Below are 25,862 nucleotides of genomic sequence, written 5' to 3'. Positions count from 1 at the left end.
TGCCTTATATCAGGACAGTCTATTTGTCCACCTAGCCAAGTATTCTCTACTCTGACTGACAGCAACTCTCCAGGGTCTCAAGAGGAGGTCTTTCCAATTAGCTGATACTTTTAACTGCAGATGCCAGGGTCTGAAGTTGAGACCTTGTGCAGGCGCAGCGTGTGTTGCACCACTGAGCTATTTCACACACTTAACTAATACCCTCTTTTCAGCATGAGCCATAAAGTACCTTATTTTTATCCTTTCACTTGTCATTTAAAAACCCTAAATTCCAGGGGCAGGTCACATCTGTTTACATCTTGCCCCTGTTCCTGTACTGCCAACTACCCAAGTTATTTCTATGGCTACTGCGTCTGCAGGAAACCTCATGACCTCAGATGTAGTCAGACCAGTTATTTAAAGCTGTGTACACATTCGGGCCTAAGAACTCTCTTCAGGCTCAGAAGGCAATGCAGGTACATAACAACGGCTGCTGAGGCTAGCATGCAGTACAAAAGCTCTGACATGGCTAGTGTGAGTATAAATACTAGGTGCATTGGCTTCTGCCCATTTCCTAGTCAATAAGATCAGTACTTTATGCCTGTTGGACTTTAGACTCACCCTCAATCCTTCATCCTACCTCCAGCAACTGATCTCAGAGCTCAAGTCCTGGTAAGGCAGCTCACAGCCAGACCTCCCATTAGGTAGAATGAGAATCTTGCCTCAGGCTGCTGATTTTGGGTGTCATGAAAGGGCATTATTTAATCTATTTTTACTGCCAGAAAGAGAGGTGCTTCTCGGATATTTTTTACCTGAAATGCCAAAGTAGCTTGACCAGCCTTGGTTGGGCACTATGCACCTTGACTGGAGGTACTATGCACCTTGAGGACATCATTTACTGCTCCATTGTAGGCAGAAATATGTATTGAACCACCCCTGCCAGGCTCTGCGAATACATGGGAGGCTATAGCATCAGTTGGCATGGAGACGTACAAAAGATGTTTAGTTTTAGTTTTAACTAGCGTTTAGTTTTAACTTACAACTAAAGTCACTGTTGTAACCTCCATTTCATACAGGTGGAAATTCCTTTTGCCATTTTGAAAAGATAGGGTTTTTTCTCTCTTGCTAAATAAAGAATAGGAGTTCCCCGATTAAACATGGTTAGTTTGAGAAAAACTCCCAAGCTAATGACTCAACTATGCTCTTGTCCCTTCTCTGGATGGAAGAAATCAACACAGTCAGTTAGCATTATCACCGCTACAGTCTGAATACTTTAAAAAGGAGCAAAGGTGAAAGGTTACTCAACTCAATGTTCTTCTTACAAGGACCTCTTATGTGTGCCGGATGAGCTGATCCCCTCCCCCCTTGCACAGTTATTTCAATGGTGATAAAAGACCTGTGAAAAAACACACTGATAACTGCCTTGCGAGATCAAGGTCCATCTAGCCCAGACACTAAACAATGTTAATATACCAGAGTGAATTCGTCACTGTCACATTAGCAATAGCTACGATTCCTGTGGCAATTAGGAAAATATGTCCATGGCCAAAGTTATTCACTAACCAGTCCCTGATGTTATATAGCAGTGCTATAACAATACACAGAAAGCTTGCCTTAAAGTGGCTACCTACTAATGTGGTGAGCAATTCTTCAGAGAAACTCGCCAGACACACAGCTTAGGCGCTCTCTTGACTAGGGATTCACTTTCCCCTCTGTCACCCCACGACATGATAAGGGTGACAAGAGGATACAGCCGCCCTTTCTATATCGAAGCTGCAGACCAAGCAGGAATCACCCATACTGTTACACTGAGGTTTTTTGGCGGGGGCTCAATACAACAAAGACGATCTGCGTCCCTCCCCAGCTTGAAGTTAGAGATGTGGATTGTGCTGGCCATTTTGGAGGCAGCAGCTTACCACCCCTCAAACAAGAGCCTGCCTTTCCCTCTGCAATACCCTTGGTTGGCCAGCAGGAACACAAGCTCATGCTGCCCTCCCTCAGTTCATGGACTAAGCTAAGGCAGGAAGCTAATGGCCATTTATTTGGGAGTAAGCCCCATTGAACACAGTGAGGCTTAGGTTCAAGATGAGCATCTTGGCTCAACTATTAAGGCCAGCCAGAATTTGTGTAACCCAGCTTTTGACATACAGTACTATAAATGGAGATAAACACCAAAAATTGCATCTGCCTAACTGTAAAGTTGCCTTCAGCCCCAGTTCCAAAATCCCTGCTCCAAAGTTATCATTTATCACACATCAACACTGGAAAAATGAAATGTGCTTGATCATCTGGAAATGCAACAGCAGCACCCAGGAATTTTGACCATTTACTCAATTCTATGTGCAGTATAATGCCGGCAGCATAAAAAAAAATTCCAAGGAGTACTGAAGCCAAGGAATCTGAAATATTTCTTGAGCCCTAGCATCCATGTTTAAAAGTTATCCTCCTTCCGTTCTTCAGTTTGGGGAAGAATATAAAACCACAGCTAGTACCTTTCCATTGATTTCTAAGATGATGGTTATATACCCAACATTTTAGCTCACTTGTACTGCTAACTGAAACATGAGGAAGTGCCAATTCCTCCCAAACAAATACAATACTCAGCACATAACAAATGTACATGATTCGTGCCACAATAAATATGCAAATTACTCTCTCACAAATTTTTAACAGCTTTTCAGTGTGGTACTTAAAAAAATATAAGTTGCATGCAAAACAGTAGAAATCTCTATTTGGGGAAGATGAATTTAAATAAGAAAGACAAACTGTAATATGTCAGCACCTAGGTCTGCAATACAGCAAACATCTCAGGTTCCCACCATTCCATAACTTTAGAATGTCTAAGGCAACTGGCAATAATCTGAGGCATCTGGGCTTATAGCCAGGAGTCCCCAGCCTAACAAAAGCTCTGTGTACAACTGGGCTTTGGGTAACAGCCATGCTTTTGTATACAAGTTTCCTATCAACACCAGCATTTTCATACTATTTTCCACTAGGACTTCAAAGTGATTAAATGACAAGGTGCAAAACAAAAAATGAATATTGTGCAGCCAAATACTTCAAACTTCTGTTTCTTCCAAAAATGGGTATTCTCAGAAGAATAATGAAACAGCCAAATCTTCAGAGTATGCAAAGCCTGTTAATGTGTGAACTAATGTTATTTAGACAGATTGGCTTTTAATGTTATAATAATGTGAGAGTCAAAAAGGGAGAGAGGGAAAAGTAATCCAGATGCACTACACTAGATCGTAAATTGCAAAACTTTTTCCTGTTATTAACTTGTTTTGAGAAATTACAAAACAAAAAAACAAGCACTGTGTTCTTCTAGCAGACTATATCCATTATAATAGCTCTGCAAACCCTACATTTTCCCATACACATACACGGCTTTGCTTGTTGCTGTGTACATATAACACAACACAAATTGGCCAATACAGGGGTGTCACAGTAGGGTAAAGCCCAATAGGACAAGACCCTAGGACAAGGTTCAGATCTACCATTCTTGCTTCCTCCATGGTTCAGAGCTTGGAGAAAAAAGCTGTAAGTGTATTGTAGATGGCCACCAACTTGGATGCCTTTAAGAGAGGATTAGCCAAAACTCAAGGACAAGGAAATCAAGAACTCCTCGTCATCACAATGATTATGCTTTACCTCCAATATCAGAGGCAGTGTGCCTCTAAATACTAGTTGCTGGGAATCACAGGTGGGCAGAATGCTGTTATGCTTGGGGGATTCCCAGAGGCATCTGGTTGGCCACTGTGAGAACAGGATGCTGGACAAGATGGGTCACTGGACTGATCCAGCAGGGCTTTTCTTATGTTCTTGCTGTTCACACTCTCGTACGATAGACCTGAGACACATGTTCCCAAAAGGCTGATGGCTACTGTGGTATAACTTTAGCTTATAGTGGTTTGTTTTGAACTGATGCCACTAGTCTCTGTCCTCACTTAAGTTGGGAATTGATTTGTGCCTTCACACTCCAAATTCTGTTCAGTTTATCTAGTGGAGGGAATAATTTGACCCTCAACTGCTTATAATAAATCAAGATCTGTTTTTCCAGCTGCCTAGATATTTCAAGATTGCCCAGAGATGGTATATTTGAATGTATGGCCAAATGCAGCAGGGTAACAATCTAAAATTATCTTTTAATATTCACCAATGTTGCAAGCACCTTCTGGAGAGCCAAGTGCCTCACATCTTTCCTAGCCCACATTTTTCCAAGTAAAAAACTAACTGATTTTAAAGCCCTGAATTAGTGCTGTCTAGTGAGGATATGGATGCAATTTACGGTTGCCAGATAAGCTTTTTTTGTTAAACTTTTGTTGAATACTGCCTGTATAGTACATTCAATAAGATGAGTAAAACCAAGATCAGTGTAAACAAAGTGAAAGATTGTATTTTTCTAGTTTGACTAAACTAGAAAAAGCTGGATAAGAAGTGGATAAGAAGCTTGGGGAATAATCAGGTGCATTCATTCCTCCTTGGAACTCAAACCATTTCTGCAGTCTCAGAAAATTTCTTGTCCCTCCATTCCACTAAAGCTCAGCTGACATTTACAAGATTCACATTTCTGGAAGCAAAGTAGAAGCTAGGGCATGACATACACTGGAGTGAATAAGAATACTAGGGGCTAATGTGCCTCAAGTCTACTCAACTATGTGAATTTTTATTTTCTGGCATCCACTTTAATTCTTTAAAGTTAGAAAATGCATGAACTAAGTGAATTATTAGTGTGATTGAAGAGACAGTGATTTCTTATTTTTTCTATAAGATAAAACAGCACCAACCTCTTCTTCCTTGCAAGACCAGCCAAAAGGCATCTTTACCTTTTATAACTTTGTTCCAATTACATGCATGACTACATGTGCTCTGCCAACTTTCCATGTCAGAGAAAATTATCTGTCTCAAAGATTAAATGTCATTAAGTCTGTACATGGTATATAAGATCTATGCAAAGGAATTTTAGTTTCACTGAGTCAATATTTATTTCTGTAGCACCCCATCTGTATTTCTATGGCACTCCATCTATGCTTCTTTAGCAGAAACATCTTTAGCATAAACACACCAATTTATAACTGGGTTGACAAACAGCAGTACAATGGGTAAATATTTCTTAAACGAACCCATTCCCAAACAATTTTAACACTTCATTAATGCTAGAGTGAGGCAACACACAGACACACCCTCTGTACACACTACTAAAAAGTCAATGAAATGACTCTTAGTACCTTTTCTACTATTTCATGTCACACAATGCCTACAGTATACAACCCAAGTTTCCTTAAGTAGAGGGTGCCATTTCTCTGCTTAAAAATCTAAATGTTCCTGAAATTTGTCCTATGCAAATCCTGTATGTGGGTGCCAATGCATTCTTGCATTTATCTCCATTATGTGATCTTTCACTTTTCAGCCCTCCAAATATCATTTTTTATTACCCATTAACACTTAAAGACAGGGGATCCTATTTACAACCCAGTTCTCTATTCCCACCCCCCCATTGTCTTTACTAGACAATATGGAGCAGAGTTCCATTCAGATACTACATTTCTTCAAGTTGCATTTCTGGAACGAAACACATGGAATCCTTGGCAGAGTGATAGTGTTCATGCAGTGTTTCCTGGATATCCATAGACACTGGCCTCTTGTAGTTAATTTTAACTATGTTTGAAGATTGCTTAAACTAAAGATTCCTTCACAAATTTTAACTTTTACAGAAACTGCATGGCTCACAACATATGTGAACACACTGCAAAACTGGCAATCAGATCATAGTTTGCCTTTATTTATTCTCTAACCACATAACAAACTCCTGCAACCAGAATGCAGGATTCACGGAATGTGCAAGTCTAGAGTTGGTTACTCACTTAGCATTTTAAGCTTATAAGACTATTATTTCCTTTTTATAATTATTTATCTATTTATCTACCGCTTACTACCAAGATGGACACAAAGTGGCTTTCAAAGATAAATATACACACAGAAATTGAAAAACCATGTATGATATAATATAGAAGCATGGTAAGCATGGGGGGAGGGGGGGAGCTCCTTTCAAAGTTTATCACTTGCACCAAAAAGGGGTTGCAAGAATTACCAAATGCTAATTCAATACTGTGAAGCTGCAAATGTGCTGAGATGAGAAATCATGTTTTTAAGAGTTTAAAACGCCACAGTTTACACATTACCTAGCACATTGACCCTGTAATGGTATACGTTATATGATTTCCCCATACTCATTTTCTATAGGTTGGACATTTATATCTGTTGTTTAAGAATGGTCAATGTCCTGAGAAGATGTAGCTCAAGAATGTCTGGAAGTCCAGAGGTTCCCTACACATGCACCACAGTGTTTTGTTGCATTTGAATTGCTCATCAGCTATCAAAGATAATCTTGGCCTAGTTTTAAAAGCCTGTATGACAACAAATGACATCATTGTTATTTACTAGTAAGTGATTCAGTACTCAAGTACCCATGACTGCGGAACCAATGTCCAACACACCACTTTAAAAAGGAAACTATATTTACAATCAATGTTATAAGAAACTAAAGGAATTCACTGATCAAGAAAAACGAATTACTTAGCAGTTCCATCTTCTACATGTCTACTTAAGCTCCACTGAGTTGCATGGGGCTTACATATAAATAAGGTGCATAGAATTGCAGCCAAAGAGTAATTTTACCCATTGATAATTCAACTCGGGATGTTTGTTTAATTTCTTGGTCCACCAAGAGGAAATTATATCTTTCAATTTGCATCAGGTGGCCCTCCCTGTAATTCTGAAATGAACCTTAGCTTGAAGGAAAAAATATACTTGGGAAAATAAACCTCAAATGAAAATGATTTATGAATTAGCATACAAATGGATCTGCTTTCCATTTAAGTAAAACTATATGCTTCACATTAATATTGTGATGGCATAGTTCACAAAATATTTCCTTCCAAATCTCAAAATTCCAGAACTGATGCAACCAAAATTAAAGCCCTTTATGTCCCACTTTTTTGATGGTAAAGTTAGAAACAGTAAGCATAGCTGATTTTGACTGATTTGTGGCTAATCCACTGAAGTCTGTGCATATGGCTCTTTACAGACCACTGGTCACCAGTGGGAAATAAGAGACATTTCTACCATTTGCAGAGGATTATCTGGCTTGTCTTTTGCAGTGCTACTGTGATCTTTAAATAGATAAACTTTGTTTCAATTGAACAGTGTGGACACTTGATCACCAGCTAAGCTTCCCAGTTCTGCTTAGCTTCTCAGAGTGTTCAAGTCACTTTCCTACTCTAGTTTTCTTCCATCCTGTGAAATGAAAACAATTCCTAGTCCATGTAAGAAGCACAGCTGTATACTTGAACAGCTCAAATACAAAGTCATCTCAACTGTCTTCCTTGCCTAGCCAATGAATTTAGGCTTGGGAGCTAAACTCTTCAGAATAAACACCTAGAAACTGACCACTTTGTGCATTCTATCACTGCAAAGCAATATTTCTCAAGCTGACAAGGAGACCCCTTTAGAAACAGCAAGGTGGAAATTGATTTACAAGTCGTACTTGAAAAAAGACTATAAACAGTCAAGGTTCAGGATTTCCAAAAATGTGGGTCACAACAACACAGCACAGTAATTGTGATTCTGCAAATGTTGTGAGACAAATATTCTCAGGGGTGCATTCAACACTGGTCAAATTCAGAGTGGACCCATTAAAATTAATAGGTATGGCTAACTTAAGTACATTAATTTCAGTGGGTCTACTCTGAGTTTGACTAACGCTGGATACAACTCACAAGACTAGACATGAGGGGACATTTTGAAAGGTGTGGCAGATTAGGAATTGTGCTGTCTTGCAAGTTGGAACCAGGCAACTATATTCCATGAGGTTTATAGGCTGGCATTGATGGAAGAAAGAGCAAGATCAATCTCATCCAACATTCATTTTCCAAAGGTTCTGGGAGTTCACAAGTGTAAGGATAAAGGCGATCACTCTCTCCTGTGGCTCCCAGCAACACTTTATCACCAAAACAAACTTGAGCCTGGAGAGCTCAGTTCGTTAGAGTGTGCTGCTGATAATGCCAAGGTTGCAGGTTCGATCCCTATATGGGACAACTGCATATTCCTGCATTGCAGGGAGGTTGGACTAGATGATGCTCAGGGTCCCTTCCAACTCTACAATTCGAAGGCTCTGAACATGGTACAGTGGTACCTCTGGTTGCGAACGGGATCCGTTCTGGAGGCTCGTTCGCAACATGAGCAGAACACAACCCGCGTCTGCGGGTTGTGATTCGCTGATTCTGTGCATGCGCACAACATCATTTTGCGCGTCTGCGCATGCGGTGAACCCCGGAAGTAATCCTTTCCAGTACTTCTGGGTCGCCGTGGGACGCAACCTGAAAACGCTCAACCTGAAGCAAACGTAACATGAGGTATGACTGTAGTTTTATTTAGCTAGCATGGCTAACAGCTACCATTAAGCCTATCTTACACTGTTCTTTTTCTAATCCTTTTTTCAAAGCTACCACATGTTCTGCAAGTGCATTCTGTACATTAATTATGTGTTCTTTCATCTGCCCTAAACTGATTTTACTGGTTGACCCCAAGATCTGTCGTCACAAGCTGGAGTAACAGCTTCTTTCCTCCACAGAGGTTAAAGGAGTGCAAATCAGTCTCACTACAAAAACCATAGCCTCTTTTAGCCTTTTCTCACAATCAGTTTAAGCCCCCTCAGGACATGTGAAGTTAAGATTTCTTGGCCTAATGTATATCACTTCACACTTGCATTTAATCTCATTTGTTATTCCGTTGCCCATTCAACCACTGTGTAGAGATCCTTTTAGAGCTCTTTACAGTCTGTTTTGTGTTACACCATCTTGGCTGTCTCTTAGTGAAGACCGAGGTCATTGGACCTGAGCGACCACAGCCCTGCCCACCGTGAAACCACCATTGGCAGGACTGGCAGCAACAGCAACACATTATGTTTATTAAGAAACTACTTGCTTAAGGTAATATTGTATTCTCTTGCTAATTACGCTGTTTTAAATGTGCATTCTGCACTTGACCTCCTTTGTAATGTTTTATTTTGAAACCTTAAGTGAAAATTTTAGTTTCCTAAAATACTGTAGCAAATGTATACAGGCAACAACCATTTCATGCGTGTTCAGAGCATGTGCGCCTGTGCACGTGCGTATTGCTGCAACCTGGAAGTGGTGGAAATGGGAAGGTAATGGGGGAGGGCAGGCTTACATGTGCTCCGCCAATATACGCGGGGTTCAGGAAAGCATCCCCATCATTTCCTGTACTTTATATGTGACTTTCTTCTGTAATGTTTGATTCTAGATTGTTTTATTTGATATTGTAATGAAGGTTGTAAACTGCTGTGAGATTCCCCCCCACCCCTAAAAATATAAAGTAGTATAAAAATGAAATTATTATTATTATTAATCCTGAAAAATTTGGTAACATCTGCAAACTTGGCTGCCTCACTGCTCACCCCTGATTCCAGTTCATTTATAAATAACTTAAATAATTCAGGTCCCAATATGGATCCTTTGGGACTCCATGGTTTATTTGACTCCCTTTGCTAGTCATTTTCTGGATGCCATCACATTAGTCCTTTACAGCTACAGAGATTGCATAAAGGCCTATTAAATGTCAGGTTCATGAGATCTGGAGATCGGTATTTCACCTTAAAAAACACATCTTTTACAAACGTATTATGTATGGAGCGTGGGCTGCACAATGTGACACATAACAGCAACTTCCAGTTCCCAAGATACTCAAATGGGCTCCTCAGGGACTGTGATGGTTTGAAAGTTCATCTTCTTGACTTTAAAGGTACTTCCTCATAGGTATGTTAATCCTAGCTGCACTGATGCTAGAGATGAGAAACTCAGAACACCACTTTGTTTTCTCTTTTCTTCTCCTCGCTTGCCTTACTGAGATGTGCTATTAAACTAAGCTGAAACTGTAAGTATAAAAAAAATATCGCTCATTTGGAACAATTTATTGATTTAAGCGCCAGAAAGTTGCCAGGCCAAAGGCTATTTAACCTATAGGTTAAACAGATGGGCAGAAAAAGCCAGTGAACTTCTGGCTGGACATTTAATTCTATTTTAGTTTATTCTGTTTCATTTTATTTTTATATCTTGTCCTTCATCCATAGCCACCAGAACTGGTAAGTTATCATATTTCTGTAATCCAGGCATACATTAAGGCTGGCAGAGGGGGGCAGATTTTCAGATTGCATGCTCTAGCTGAGAAGGCCTAATGATGACCTATAGCTCTTTGAGCTTCCCACAAGGATGGCACTACCAGCAAGGCCTCCTCACCAGATCCAAGGTAACAAGTTGCTGGCATGGAGAGAGGTGTTTTCTTAGGTAAGTGGGCACAGCCTGTTTAGAGCTATGCAAGTCAAAACTAAAACACTGAATTGGTAGCCAGTGAAAACGTCGAAGGGGCAACGTTTTATGGTCTCTCACAGCTGCATTTTGCAGTAGGGGCAACTTCCAAACAGTCTTCAAGGGCAGCCCAAAGTACAGCAAATTGCAATAATTCGAACGGAAAGTTACTAAAGCGTGGATCACAATGGCCACCCTTTCCCGGTCTAGGAATAGCTGTAGCAGGTGAACTAGTCACAAATAGAAAGAAACTCTCCACCCCACTGAAGACACCTGGATCTCAAGCGACAAGGTGGAATCCAGGAGCACCATGAGACTATGGACCTCATCTTTCAGGGGGAATTCAACCCAATTGAGAACAGATCTTGTACCTAATTCTTAGACATGGGAACCACCAGTCTACAATGCCTCCATATTGCCAAGATTCAGCTTCAGTTTGTTGGTCCTCATGCAACCCATTATTGCTTCAGACACTGGTCTAGCAAAGGGGTCTAACTGGGTATAGTTTTGTACCTGAAAGTAGAGAGGGTTACACATAATTGCATTCCTATCTTTGCCTTGATTTTCCCTTCCCCTGCTGTTTCCCACACTCAAAAAATCTGGATTAAGCCGCTGAGGCAGGACCTGTCTTTTGCTCATGTTACTTAAAGCACCACGTACATTGTAGGTGCTTATAACTGACACGGAAACAGTAAGAAGGTGCTCAGTAATCTTGTCTTAATATTGCATTTATCCAAGTTCAAAGAGCAATCTAGTAGCTATTTTCATAATGAAATAGTGAGGAAAAACTTAACAAATAGGACATTTTCTGTTAGCATACCAAATGTCTCATTTTGTTTTGTCTTGGTATGAGCTCAGCATACTAGCTCAGACCCTGTCACTTTGAAAAATAATTCTCAGTACAAATATGCAACTTTATAGACAAATAAAGGGCACTTTGAAGGAACAAACTCAACAGATAAGATCCCTAGACACATTAAGGATTCCCAGCCCATTAACTAAACATGGCAAATTACGATCAAACACTGTACAGTTCTACAACAATCTGTCAGAATTGTTTTAGAAGCACATAGTTGAGAGACTAGACTGTTTTGACAAAGACATCTCATTCTGTCTGTCTGCATTCTCTTTAAAGGGTTTTAAAGCAAGGAAACCAACTCCAGACCCTTAGTATATTAGGTTTAATGCCGACACTTATAAGTACTGATGTTTTCCGAAAGTCAAAAACAGAATGGCTGGAGGAGTTCCGCCAGTTCTGAAAATTATAGTTCTGTCAGCTCCGAGGACTGTAGTGACAAAGTCCTGTGACACTCACAAAAGATCTTGCAAGGGTCAGATTCTAAAGCATTTGCAGCACAATTCTACACATGTCTACTCAGAAGCAAATCCCACTGAATTTAATGGTGTTTACTCCCAGGTATGCATATTGCTAAATATTCAGTCATGATTCATTTAGGAAAAGACAGATGTAGATTACAAGATGTAGATTACCATAATGGTGACTAAACTCTTCTCAAAGATGGGATGTTTCAGCAGCTGTCAGTAGGAACTGCAGTGGGGAGTGGGAAAGCAGGAATGGGAAGCGACCATGCCATATGACTAGCAAAGAGACCAAAGCCAACTCAGCAATATTGCAGCCATATTAGGGTAAACTGGCCTACTGATTAAAGTAAGCTCATGTCAGCAGACATAGCTGTGCCCATTTTGTAGAAATGCAACCTATGGCACTAGACACTTCTCACAAATGTCAGAATCTGATTCCTCTTCTCTAACATACATGATGTTTAAGACTATTCATACTTGACAGCGGGAGGAATTTTTCAATTTTTTAAAAAATTGTGACAGTTTTAGTAGTCAAATGATTGAAGTTTTTCTTATTTCCCATCCTGTTGCCTTCACTCTTCCAATTCTACCATCACATATTCTGTGCTGGAAAATCTGTCTTTGAGCACACATGTGGCTGCTTTTCAGCAGCCATCACAACTGAACACAACCAATCAAGAAAAAACCAACATACCAAAGTATTTAAGCCACAAGCAGAGAAAAGGAACTAACAACGCTCCATGCCCGAGATGGCTGCAGGACAGCTAGCTGCAAATGATTAAAAAATGAGCAATGTAATGTGTTATTGGAAACGGATCAGTAGGTTTTCTTAACAAGACAGGAACTGGTTCATGATGGCTGGGAGTTTGTTAAGAGGGAGATAGTAAAAGCACAACTTCAGGCAATACCAATGAGACGGAAACATGGAAGGTGCCTAAAGAAGCCAGGGTGGCTATCTAAAGAACTTTTAACTGAGTTAAGATTAAAAAAGGATGTCTACAAAAAATGGAAAAGGGGGGAAACCACCAAAGAGGAATTCAAACAAATAGCCAGCACGTGTAGACACAAAGTCAGAAAAGCTAAAGCACAGAATGAACTCAGGCTTGCTAGAGAGGTTAAAAGCAACAAAAAAGGCTTTTATGGGTATGTTCGTAGCAAAAGGAAGAACAAAGAAACAGTGGGGTCACTCAGAGGAGAAGATGGTGAAATGCAAACAGGGGACACAGAAAGGGCTGAACTCCTCAATGCCTTCTTTGCCTCAGTCTTCTCCGATAAAGAAAACAATGCCCGACCTGAAGAATTTGGAGCAAATGATTCAGCAGAGGAAACACAGCCCAGAATAACTAAGGAGATAGTACAAGAATACTTGGCTAGTCTAGATGTATTCAAGTCTCCAGGGCCAGATGAACTGCATCCAAGAGTATTAAAAGAACTGGCAGATGTGATCTCAGAACCACTGGCAGTCATCTTTGAGAATTCCTGGAGAACAGGCGAAGTCCCGGCAGACTGGAGGAGGGCAAATGTTGTCCCTATTTTCAAAAAGGGGAAAAGAGAGGACCCAAATAATTACCGCCCAGTCAGTCTGACATCAATACCAGGGAAGATTCTGGAGCAGATCATTAAGCAAACAGTCTGTGAGCACCTAGAAAGGAATGCTGTGATCACCAATAGTCAGCATGGATTTCTGAAAAATAAGTCATGTCAAACTAACCTGATCTCGTTTTTTGACAGAATTACAAGCCTGGTAGATGAAGGGAACGCAGTGGATGTAGCCTACCTTGATTTCAGCAAGGCATTTGACAAGGTGCCCCATGATATTCTTGTAAAGAAGCTGGTAAAATGCGGTCTTGAATATGCTACCACTCAGTGGATTTGTAACTGGCTGACTGACCGAACCCAAAGGGTGCTCATCAATGGTTCCTCTTCATCCTGGAGAAGCGTGACTAGTGGAGTGCCACAGGGTTCTGTCTTGGGCCCGGTCTTATTCAACATCTTTATCAACGACTTGGATGATGGACTCAAGGGCATCCTGATCAAATTTGCAGATGACACCAAACTGGGAGGGGTGGCTAACACCCCAGAGGACAGGATCACACTTCAAAACGACCTTGACAGATTAGAGAACTGGGCCAAAACAAACAAGATGAATTTCAACAGGGAGAAATGTAAAGTATTGCACTTGGGCAAAAAAAATATGAGAGGCACAAATACAAGATGGGTGACACCTAGCTTGAGAGCAGTACATGTGAAAAGGATCTAGGAGTCTTGGTTGACCACAAACTTGACATGAGCCAACAGTGTGACGCGGCAGCTAAAAAAAGCCAATGCAATTCTGGGCTGCATCAACAGGAGTATAGCATCTAGATCAAGGGAAGTAATAGTGCCACTGTATTCTGCTCTGGTCAGACCTCACCTGGAGTACTGTGTCCAGTTCTGGGCACCACAGTTCAAGAAGGACACTGACAAACTGGAACGTGTCCAGAGGAGGGCAACCAAAATGGTCAAAGGCCTGGAAACGATGCCTTATGAGGAACGGCTAAGGGAGCTGGGCATGTTTAGCCTGGAGAAGAAGAGGTTAAGGGGTGATATGATAGCCATGTTCAAATATATAAAAGGATGTCACATAGAGGAGGGAGAAAGGTTGTTTTCTGCTGCTCCAGAGAAGCGGACACGGAGCAATGGATCCAAACTACAAGAAAGAAGATTCCACCTAAACATTAGGAAGAACTTCCTGACAGTAAGAGCTGTTCGACAGTGGAATTTGCTGCCAAGGAGTGTGGTGGAGTCTCCTTCTTTGGAGGTCTTTAAGCAGAGGCTTGACAACCATATGTCAGGAGTGCTCTGATGGTGTTTCCTGCTTGGCAGGGGGTTGGACTTGATGGCCCTTGTGGTCTCTTCCAACTCTATGATTCTATGATTCTAACATGGACAGCATACCAGTCTACCTTACAAGCCTCTTGGTGGTATACAATGCCACATGTTTTTAAGAAGAGGTTTTTAAGCAAAGGTTGGGTGGTCATCTCTAATGGATGCTTTAGTTGAGATTCCTGCATTGCAGGGAGTTGAACTAGATGACCCTCAAGTTGCCTTCCAACTCTCTATGTTATTCACAGATATGCCTTTAGAATAATATATTATTATTATCCTTATTATTCTTAATACCCTCCCATCTGGCTGGGTTTCCCTAGCCACTCTGGGAAGCTTACAGCACATATAAAAATTTGTAAAACATCAGATGTTAAAAATTTCCTGATACAGAGCTGCCTTCAGAAGAATGTATATTTAAGAAATTTTTCAAAGTAGGAGAGAAGAGGCAGAGAAACAAAAGGTTCCCAGTAATTTGATACCAATGTTTAACTTCCATGCACAACTGAGAATTTAATCATAGAGGCTTTCAGGATAGAGCTCTGTTCCTACAGCTAAAATGACATTAAATGAGTATCAAGTCTTTAATTCTGTTCTGACTGTAGATTGTGTAGTCAAGCATACATAAATATTAGTATCAAATTACTGAAAAAAATGTGAATCGGAATGACCTGCTTCCACATTGTAATTCAAAATAGTTTGTTATGTATAACTAACATCGGTTTATAAATGAAAATTCAGCTTCAGGCGGAAGGCATTCAGTACCCATGACTCCCAAACCCATGAAGGTGCTTCTGACAAGGTACCCAACTGGTCTTGCTCCTTGAAACTAAGCAATGTGCATGCCAGCCATGCCCTTTGGCCATTATAAACTTGGTGCCTGTCTGAAGGGAATCTAGCCACAAACATCCATGTTGTCTAGGGCCCCCTATAGTCCAACACTGACTGCATGTCACCTGCGTCAAGGCTGATGCCTACAAAACAAGACTAGTTCATATTGAACAAATGAAGAGGACTGATATGTTTTCAAGTTCAGAATTATTTTTTTTGATCATGTGTGTTTAATACGATGCTGAAGCCATGAGCTCCAGATAATTTTTAGCACTTTTGGCTGTAAACGCCATTCCCTCCAAGGGAAAAAGCAGCAGCATTTTACATGGGTTTTCTACTTCTGGGCAGATAGCTAATAACACATAACACACTTTAACATTATTCTGTATAGGCACAAATTTCTCCTGCACTTTGGCAAACGATATTTTTCATGCATTGAAGATATATGTAGGACGGGGTTCTCTGTATTATGGCCCATAGTAGTAAAACTGCTATTCCACCAATCTAAGTTTGGCAGTTAATTGTTTGACAAGTGTTGAAGCTTTTAAAAGATGTCCACAATTACCTACTCTAAATTATCTAGTTAATTAAGACACAAGTCACACAGTTAGAAAGTACAATTCACATTAAAAATGTATTAGATAACAGCCCATGCAGATCAAGAATCACTTCTGTTATTTGTAATCACAAGCCCATATCTCCCAGAAACACAGGAAGCTGCCTTATACTAGGTCAAACTATTGATCTGTCTGGCCCAGCATTGTCTGCTCACTTACAGTAGCTCCCTAGAGTCTTAGGAAAGGAGAGAGGACTTTTTCATCACCTATTTCAACTGGCTTTAACTTGTTGTCTCAGTAAAAAAGGAACAAAACAAAGAGAAGCTTATCTGTGAAGCTCAGAAATCCTAACAAAAATCCCAGTAGTTGGAAAAGTTATAGTAAATACATGTTGGGATGTTTTAACCATTGCCCAATTTTATAAAGGAAACTGCCTTCATAACCACTTGCTGAAAATAGCATATAAATATTCTAAATAAAACAGTGCAATAGTGTCATGATTTTAAATTCAACTCATGTATCTGAGAATGTGATTCACTGGGTTGTAATCCAATGAAGTTGCCCTATTAGTGCAATGCCTTCAATTTGCAGAACAGAACATCCCCTCTGTCTCCTTTTCTTGTTACTCTCCCAATGTGCTATAGAGGATTGGTGGAACCCTCAGAACAGAACTGGTGGAGGGGAGGGAGGGGAAGTTTGTTTGGGCAAGCAGAAGTCCATGCACCAACAGGGCAACTTCACTGGATACAACCCAATCTTTTGAACATTTGAATTTGGCAGTGCCAAGTCTTTTATTCATTCCAACTGATTAATGCTGGGTCACAGCTTTCAGTAAAATTAACAGACATGCAATATTATTTGAAGTGCTGAAAAATATATTTAAAAGGAAAAATTTGCTGAATTCTACCTGACTTGAGGCAAGGTTCCAATATGCAAGCTTGGCGAAAAGTGAACTTTCACTTCTCAAGCATATGTAATTATCAGCTGACATTTATAGTAATTGAACCTTCCTAAAACATTAATTTTAGCTCAACTAGTTTGATTATATTTCAGTCAACTTAAATTAATAGCTGTTTTTAGAAACATCTAAAGACCTGCCACTTCTACTGTCATACCAAAAAGAACACAAACCTAGCCAGACATGCAACACGTCCATCATCATGGGTTGTATACTTCTACTTGTGCAATGCCTGGCACCATATTGTTCCCAATCTCACCTATCTACTGTGGCACCCCCTTCCAAGAGACACTCCTGAGGAATTGGGGGGGGGGCGCTCCAGTACAGAAGGTAAGGTGACTGGCAAAAGCTGAGTGCCCTACCTTCCAAGAGGACAAACGGAAAACCACCAACCTTATGCGACTAAATTAAGCTCTTCCAAAACGGGTAAATACAAAAATTGGTATTTAATTACAGTGGTACCTCAGGTTACATGCACTTCAGGTTACATACGCTTCAGGTTACAGACTCCGCTAACCCAGAAATAGTGCTTCAGGTTAAGAACTTTGCTTCAGGATGAGAACAGAAATCGTGCTTTGGCGGTGCGGCGGCAGCAGGAGGCCCCATTAGCTAAAGTGGTGTTTCAGGTTAAGAACAGTTTCAGATTAAGAACGGACCTCCGGAATGAATTAAGTACTTAACCTGAGGTACCACTGTACTCATATCACAGTACAAGAGCAGATTCATTTTTATTATTTTTATAGTACATGCTACTTTACAAAACAAAAGGACTGGCCTCTACCCTGAATAGCTGACAAGATAACTTTTGACAGCAAAAAGGATAGGAATATGAGACTATTATTATTATTATTATTATTTCCTGCCTTTTTCCCTGATGGCACTTTAGGCAATTTACAGAACCACTGCAGTTTCAGATGGTGGTGAAAAGGGCTGTAGCCAAACATTTAACAGAAATGGTGAATTTTAAGACAGGTACTAAAGGAAGAGCTGTGACAAAAGTGACATGGAAAGGTGGACCAGGCAAGAGGGAAAATAACAGAGGACAGAGTCCCTTAAAAGGACAGAAGAATCTGCAATGGCAGAACCTGAAGGGAACAGGATAGGAAATAAGAACAAAGAGCTGGGGTGGGGCAGTAAGTGCAGAGCCTTAAAGATAAGGCAAAAGAAATTGTTCTGGATTCAGAGTAAGACCTGTACAGGGATTTGAGCAGGGGTATTACACATTGTTTGTAATGTAGTGCACACCCTGAGTACATTTTCAAGTAGAAAGGTAGAAAAGAAAATATTTAAATAAACAAGGTAGCTCAAAATGATCTCAACAGTGAGAATGGTAAATAACCTGGACAGCAGAATCTCAAATAGAGGTGAGAAATATGATAAAGGAATACCAGAAAAGGTTTTCCAGCAGTCAAGGTGAGAAACAACCAGAGCCAGGACCAGAGTTTCAACAAAGGGAACAAAAAGCAAGTTGTCGATATCTGTTGTGCTGCACAGGGGGAAGAGACATGATTCAGTAACAGACTGAATATCAGGAGCAAAAGCCATGTATTTGGGTCCGGATAGGATTGATGCCAATGCATAGAGAAGAAAGGAAAGCTTAGGAAGCCTGGGTGAGCTGTTTGAGATAGTGATGGAACACCTAGGGAGGGACAGATAAAACAGCTGGAGATAAAGAATTGGATACCTGGAGAGGTATAACTGGGTGTCAACACACAGGTAATACAGAAAAACTATATTTTGTTTTGTGTCAACCAGGGGTGGGAAACTGGATCTGACTGGAAGGTCAGATCCAGAAATAGTCAATCCTCTGCGGGCCACCTTGACAGGTGGGAGGATATATTTGTTGAATTGATTTTTGTTCCAAGAGCTTGTATATGTGTATTTTATTCTGTTTTCATCATATATACTGCTTTAATGAAGTGGTATAACAAGAATAAAATCAATCAATCAATCAATCAATCAATCAATCAATCAATCCAAGGCCTGTCAGGCATAGTTAGGTCTATAGGCAAAGTATTCCCCACCATTGAGGACTTCCGGGTTGGCGCCATTGTTTAATGGCGGATTCCCTCCGAGCTCCGGAGGGAATCGGCTCCGTAGCGTCTGGGTCTGGCCGCTGCGGCGAAGCGGAGACCCTTAAAATCACAGGCGCGGATGCCTGTGAACACAGAGACTCGGCGGGCACCATTTGCGCCCCCCCAATCCGCGACGGAGCCTTTTTAAAGGCTTCGGAACGGAGGCAGGGTGAGGCGTGGTGCTGAGAGTACTCCCTCGCCTACGGAGTGAAGCCGCAAGCCATTGACAGAGAGCGCCAACTTCTTCCAAGACCGATTGGACTCTAAAACATAAACCCGTGAGTAATACGGAGATTGGAACTTTAAAAATTTCTAATTTTGGATTTGGAACGAGCGGGAAGGGGCTAAAAAGGAAGTCCACCCCCCCCCTCTTTGTAAACAATTTAAAGCAAAGGACTGGGCAGCTAAGGTCGAGAGAATCTGTTTCTTGTTTTTCAATGAAAGATCCTGACTTCACGGTTTTGACACTATAAGAAGATTTACTGGAGGATAAAAAGAATTTTGGGAGCTGAAATTTCACCCCCCCCCAAGACCCGGGAACGTCCTATGAGAAAGCCTGTTGCATTGAAGATTTTGACAGCTGTCATGTGAGCTGTTAGTCAGCTAGTTGTCAGCTGGAAAAAGAGAACATTGTTTCTGCTGTTTTTGCTGGTTTACTTGGTATAACTTGTTGAAAATAAGGAGGGCTGATACAAAATAACTGGACTTTTGGTTTTGAGCTGAAAGGAACATTAAGGAACTAAAATCCCCCTAGAGGGGTAATAGGGACACTACATCACAAAATGGCTGGAGTATGTAAAATCCAAGCAGAATTGGACAGAGCACTCGTTCTCTTGGGAAACTTGCAAGATGAATACAATGCTTTGTCTACAGAGGTATCACTACTACACTGGACAGTAAACAACAGTTTTGAGCCTGATAAGGACTTGAAACAGGAAGCCTATTCAACTGAACAAATAAATGAAACTGAAAGTGTAGATATGATGGAGCAATATGTTGTTTTTGAAGAAAATGAAGGAGGAGCAGGAGATTTGCAGGAGTTAAAGGAGAGTTACAATATGAGGCCTGACATGATGATAAAAAAGGACAATAAAAATTGGATGTGGAAAGCCTGGTCTGAATGGGAGTCTGGAAAATGGAGAGATCCCCTTTGGAGGAGATCTGAAGACCTGAGGATTACAAATTTGTTGAAGGTGAAAGCTGGAGCTTTGGGGACATCTGGATCTGAAAGAAATTTGAAACAAGAGTTGGAGCACCCCATAGGCTTTGCTTTTAAGTATGGAGGACTGGCTGGAAGCAACATGGATTCTGTTGGGCCGGAGCCCCTCCGAGACTTGGGGCTTAACATCAAGGACTATCAAAGAGACTGGCAGAAAGGAACTGAGAGAGATATAAGGGCCTCGGACGTGAGATCTCCAGGCTAAATAAATAACATAAAGACTGATGAATATTGGTTGGGGACTGGAACCGGGAAAAGGGTGGGTGGAGGTTGGGAATCCAAAGGGTACATAAGGATAATTTGCTTTTTATATTTTGTTAGTGGTAAGGAAATTGGGTAAATCGTGGAAGGGAAATTTTGGTCGACTTTAGGAAAAAGGTTTAAGAATAATTAATGGGGTATAAGTATTGATGTGTGATTTTAATAGGGTAAAATTGGTTTTTTTCTTTTTAAATTAATTGAAAATAAGGCTGTTAAAAATAAATTGAGGAAATGGAAAAAAGAAGTAAAGTAAAACAATAGTATGTTAGAACAAATGTTTAAGTTAAGGTAAAGAAATAAGTTAAGGACTTGCTGAACTGACAATTTAAATTGGAATACAAGAAGGGGAGGTGTGAGGAGGTCTGAGAAATAAGGTTAAGAATAATAAGTATCAGAAACTTTATGTGTTTTTTCTATTTTTTGTTTAGTTTTGAATATTATGTATTTTTGTGTGTTTTTTTGTTTTGTTTATTTCTTGTTTTTGTCTGTTGTGTGTTTCTTGAAAATGCCAATAAATATTTAATAAAAAAAAAAAAAGTATTCCCCACCATTGGTGTGGACAGAGCTGCAAGAGTCCAGGAGTAAAATGCTGATGAAACCCAACCAGGAGGAGTAAGCAAGGTGTTGTACCACCAGTGCCGTACCTATCCACCACCATCAAAAAGAAGGCAAAGACTGATTAAAAAATCTTAATATAGAGCTCATCAAGGTAAACCAGAATAATTACTAATATATAGGTGAATCCTTGTCAGATCTTCCACAGTCACAGACTTCTTTGTGTACACTTAAAAAACAAAGGGTGAATACTACAAATACATCATATACTGTAGATAGTTCAGTTGGTTTGAGCATGGTGCTGATAAGGTTGCAGGTTCGATGCCAGTATGGGATGACTGCATAGCCCTGCATTGCAGGGGGTTGGACTAGATGATCCTCAGGATCCCTTCCAACTCTACAATTCTGTGATTCTATACGATCAGCTGAACAAGGAAACAATATTGTGCCTTCAGTAGGGTACTGCAGCCACTATGTGGCAACCCTTAGCACATACTATGCTGTGGAAAACTGTATTTCAGTTTAACCTATACCCCAGAGAGGTTGAGAGAAGGAGAAGAATTTTTTAAGCATTTCGTGCACCGAAAAGAATACTAAAATAATAGAAGCGAACAGAAATGAATCTGAACTTTGCACTTCCATACCATTAGCCATGCAAACCATCACTTATAATGTTCTGAATTACATCATGTGAAAATCAGTGAGATCAACACTTCAATCAAGTTATCAAAAATGCTATTCACAGTCGGCACAGAGCTCGTGTCCCCCCCTCCCCCGCCACTTGCAAGAGCAATGGTTTTGAACTTGGCTAGGGCAGTGATGGGGAACCTGTAGCCTACAGGCCTCACATAACCTCTGGGAATATAATCCTGAGGGGAAATAAGCGTTTTCAAATAAATGTCTAGCCCTCATAATTGCAGAGGAAAAGTTAGTAATATACAATGCATAATTTGCTGATGCAATCTGCCACACTGAACTAGTTCCCTATCCCTGTTGTACCACACAGCCTTGCAAGAAGTGGTTGGGAAGACATACGGATGGACTCCTTTGTGGTCCCATCACAGTTGACACAATCGTTTAAATGGTGTTTGTGTCGGTTAGAGAAGCCTATTACTACTCTTCTAGGGTTTTTTAAAAGCTTTACCCAGAGGTAATGCCAGGACAGGTCTGGTAAAGAGAGTTCCATGTGAGCACGTATTTACTCCTCTCTCACCTCCCCTACTACTAGTTTTCTCTAACTGTAAGAACACGAGAGCCTGCTGAATCAAACCAGGGGTCCAGCTAGTCCAGCATCCAGTTCTCACAGTGGCCAACAAGATTCCTATAGGAAGCCTGCAAGCCGGACCTGAATGCAACAGCAGTCTCTCCTTCTACAGGTTAACCTGACATCCTAATTGGCAAACTATGGTTAATGTTAACCTCTAACACCATTGTTTGCAAACCTCTTTCAAATAGTAACTTCAAACTGTGCTTCGGAGGCAAGCTATAACCATTGTTTGACAATTCGTAACAACAAGAGACTGAGAGTAGATATGATAGCCATCTTAAAATATCTCAAGGGCTGTCACATGGAAGATGAAGCAAGCTTGTTTTCTCCTACTCTGGGGGGTATGACTCGACCCAATGGCTTCAAGTTACAAGAAGGGAAATTCTGACTAAACATCAGGAAAAACTTTCTGATAGTAAGAGCTTTTCCACAGTGGAATGGTCTTCCCTGGGGAAGTTGTGGAATCTCCTTCATTGGAGGTCTTTAAGCAGAGGTTGGATGGTCATCTGTCATGGATTTGCAGTGCAGGGGGTTCGATTAGATGACCCTTGGGGTCCCTTCCAACTCTACAATTCTATGAAATCAGGGATGAAGGAGCATAAAGAGCTATAAGTGTATTTCCTAAACTGTGCAAAAGCACTATCTCTGAACGGAGTTGATATGCTGAGTTTGTTAAAAAGCTCTTTGGACACACTTTTCTCAATGTATAGTTTACTATCAGAAATAATTTCATGGCAACAAATTCCTACCTAGGAAACAAATGTGATTTGGTTTAACAAACAAGAACTTGATTAGTAGAAAAAGAGTTACTAGATAAAAAAATTATCTACCATGTAAAATGCACTCAATTACTGTTACACAGAAGGTGAGAGAATTAATTAACATTTGCAGACAGCTACCACATCTTCAATAAATACCGTATATCAAACCTCTAATATAAAAAACACCTTAAATCAAACTATATCTAGGGAGCACAGACGAAGTGGCCACTAATAAATGCAGACTACAAAGGGAGCAAGAATTACAGCAACACAAAGCACAGCTGCTCCACTGAATGAAATATTTTAACTACTTCCAATAAATGACAATGGAAAATGCTACTGGTAATTGTGTTATCCACTACACACCCAGGAAAAAAATCATGTTGCAGCAAAATTTATCCAGTACAAGAGAAATGAACTGTATCATCACCATTCTATTCCAAAAGGTGTTTATATCTGCAGTCTGCATCTATAAGCCTTCCCGGCTTTTCTGGATGCTAACAGCATAATAGCCCGCTTTTCTGTATTGCCTTTCATGCTTGAGAATCTCAAGAGTCTACAGAGAGTCTGCCTCAGATACGGATGAGAAACTTTGCACAAAATGAGAAAAGTCACCCTAGAACCTTGATTCAAGGAAGAAAAAAATATTATGTGATCACAGAACAAGAAAGCTCTATAGACAAAGATAGGATTAATTCAGTGACATAAGTGTACTACAGTGTGACCTTTGTGAAAAATTAGCTGATCCAAGAGATCCTGAAACAATTGAAATTGTAGCACTAGAGCTTCATATATATTGCACCTCACCAGTGAGAGAATAGCAAAAAAACATATAAATAAATAAGTCAGTCTCTATAAGGCCCTCTCAAGCATCAATAGGGTAGGGGACTTCAGTTTTGCAGTGCTTCTGAAGTCCACAACAGGCAGAAAAGCTTTAAGTAAGATTCTCTCTCTACACTACACTTTGGACTGTAATTGCTTATTACATGGTACATACTAAATGATTTCTAATCACTGAACTCAGCAGTTCCTCTCCATGGTGTGGTGTATTGATTCAATCTCTATCCCAACTTTTAATTAGTAATGGCCAAGTCTGCTAACAAACAAAAAAACCTAACAAATACTGCACAGAGATCAACAACTTCCATATCCATTCCAAACTCCACCAGCACTTTTCAGATAAACTCTAACTATCTTACCAGTCTTTGCACTGCCATCTAAACTTTCTCAGTTTAGATGTTGGCCTCCCTGGAGAGAGGATACCCAAGCTGTGATGTGAAATGGTTGTTATTACCACAAAGCTGTTAAGCAAGACCATTATTGTACCATACACAAGCAAAACTAATGAGGTGTCATCTAGAAGAAACACAATTACCTGTGTCAGGGAGGTTAAAAGAATAAACTCGCTCCAAGTAAACACTGAGCTGTCTACTTTTTTTTTTTTTTTTACAATTTTTCACTCATTTTCACAACTCTAAAAAGCAAACCTGAACTGAAAAATAACGAGTTGCTTAATGCTTCTGAGCTTAAATCCACAGGAAAGAGAACAAATGAATAGAAAGGGGGGGGGGATGCATTTTGGATACACTCATCCAGAACACACAAATCACACTCGGAATCTTCCATGCCAGTTCTTTGCAGACTTACAGCACAATCATGTCTGTGTTTATTCAGAAATAAATCCCACTACGTTCAATAGGGCTTAGTCCAATGTGCCTGTGTTAAGGCTACAGACTTCTTCAGACAGACGAAAGAATGCAAGCGGGCGCAGGATCTTCCTGTGCTGCGATGTTATTATGGAAGGCCCACTACAAATCATATCCTTTTGGGAAGAGCTCTCTGCTTTGGCACTTCGGTGCCAACTTAAAAGAGTAAGGAAGAAGAGCCTGTGCAAGTACAGAGCAGAGAGAGAGAAAACTTGGACCCAGGTCCACATTCGAACACTATGAATCCCGAATTATTGCAAAGGATACCGAAAAGGGGAAAGTTGTGGAGGGGTGGGGGGAGGAGGGAGAGAGAGAAAGAGAAAGAAAGAAAGAATTAGCATACCAAACCCTAGTTTAGGATGTCAAATCCTCAGGACCCATCTCCCTTTAAGAAAGTAAGGGAGCCGGGCAAAAAAGCAAAGCCCGAGGACGTGAAAGGGAGTGGGGGGATGAGCTTGTGGGTCACCCCGGGGGATAAAGAGGCAAAGGATAAAAAGGCGAAGATTCAAAGGGCGGGCGTTCGCCACAAGTGTAAAAAGAAAGAAGCTGTCAAGGAGCGCACCGCCGGGGCTCCGAAGTGTGCCTGGCGAAGTAAAGTGGCCGTCGGAAGAAGAGAGGCGAGCGCTCGCCGGGAGCCTCGGGCATTTGGGGGGTCGCCTGTCTCCCCAGACCCTCGCCTGGGTTTTGAGGGAGGGAAGCACCGGGGCGGAACTCGCTGCCACCCAAACACCGGGGACAGGAGCGCAGGGGCAGGACTCCGGGATGTGCCTAGAGGCAGCGGAGGGAGGAGGACGAGGACGGCGGCGGTGGAGCGGGGCATCCCCCACAGGGCCCGGGGAAAGGGAGGGGAGATTCGGGGGGCTACATAACAACCCCCCCTCCGCGCCATACACACGCCTCGCAAGTGCCCCTTCGGACCCCCTTCCCCTCCTCCCTGCTCTCACCGAGCGCGTCTTTCAGCTGCAGCCCGGAGCCTCCATGATCTCCGGCTGGGCTGCAGGGGCCGGCCCGCCTCAGCGGCTCTCGCTACTACCCCCTCCTCGGTTTGCTCCGGCCGCCGCCGCGGCCGCCATTTTGAGCCACAGACTCCGGCCAGACTCGTTCGGGAGGAGGAGGAGGA

At 41.1% G+C, this 25,862-nt stretch overlaps 1 protein-coding gene across 2 annotated transcripts in view; it reads right to left on the bottom strand.

The window, feature by feature from the left end:
• The window catches only part of BTBD7 (BTB domain containing 7), a 76,887-nt gene extending 51,025 nt beyond the window's left edge, over window positions 1-25,862 (bottom strand). For both annotated transcript variants that reach the window (XM_053376295.1, XM_053376304.1), the window contains exon 1: window positions 25,687-25,862. The gene's annotated coding sequence lies outside the window, so the exon portion shown is untranslated. The remainder of the gene's footprint in view (window positions 1-25,686) is intronic.

The sequence above is a fragment of the Podarcis raffonei genome, chromosome 1, assembly GCF_027172205.1.
Source record: "Podarcis raffonei isolate rPodRaf1 chromosome 1, rPodRaf1.pri, whole genome shotgun sequence".
Lineage (NCBI taxonomy): Eukaryota > Metazoa > Chordata > Lepidosauria > Squamata > Lacertidae > Podarcis > Podarcis raffonei.
This window is presented reverse-complemented; position numbering and strand designations above follow the sequence as displayed.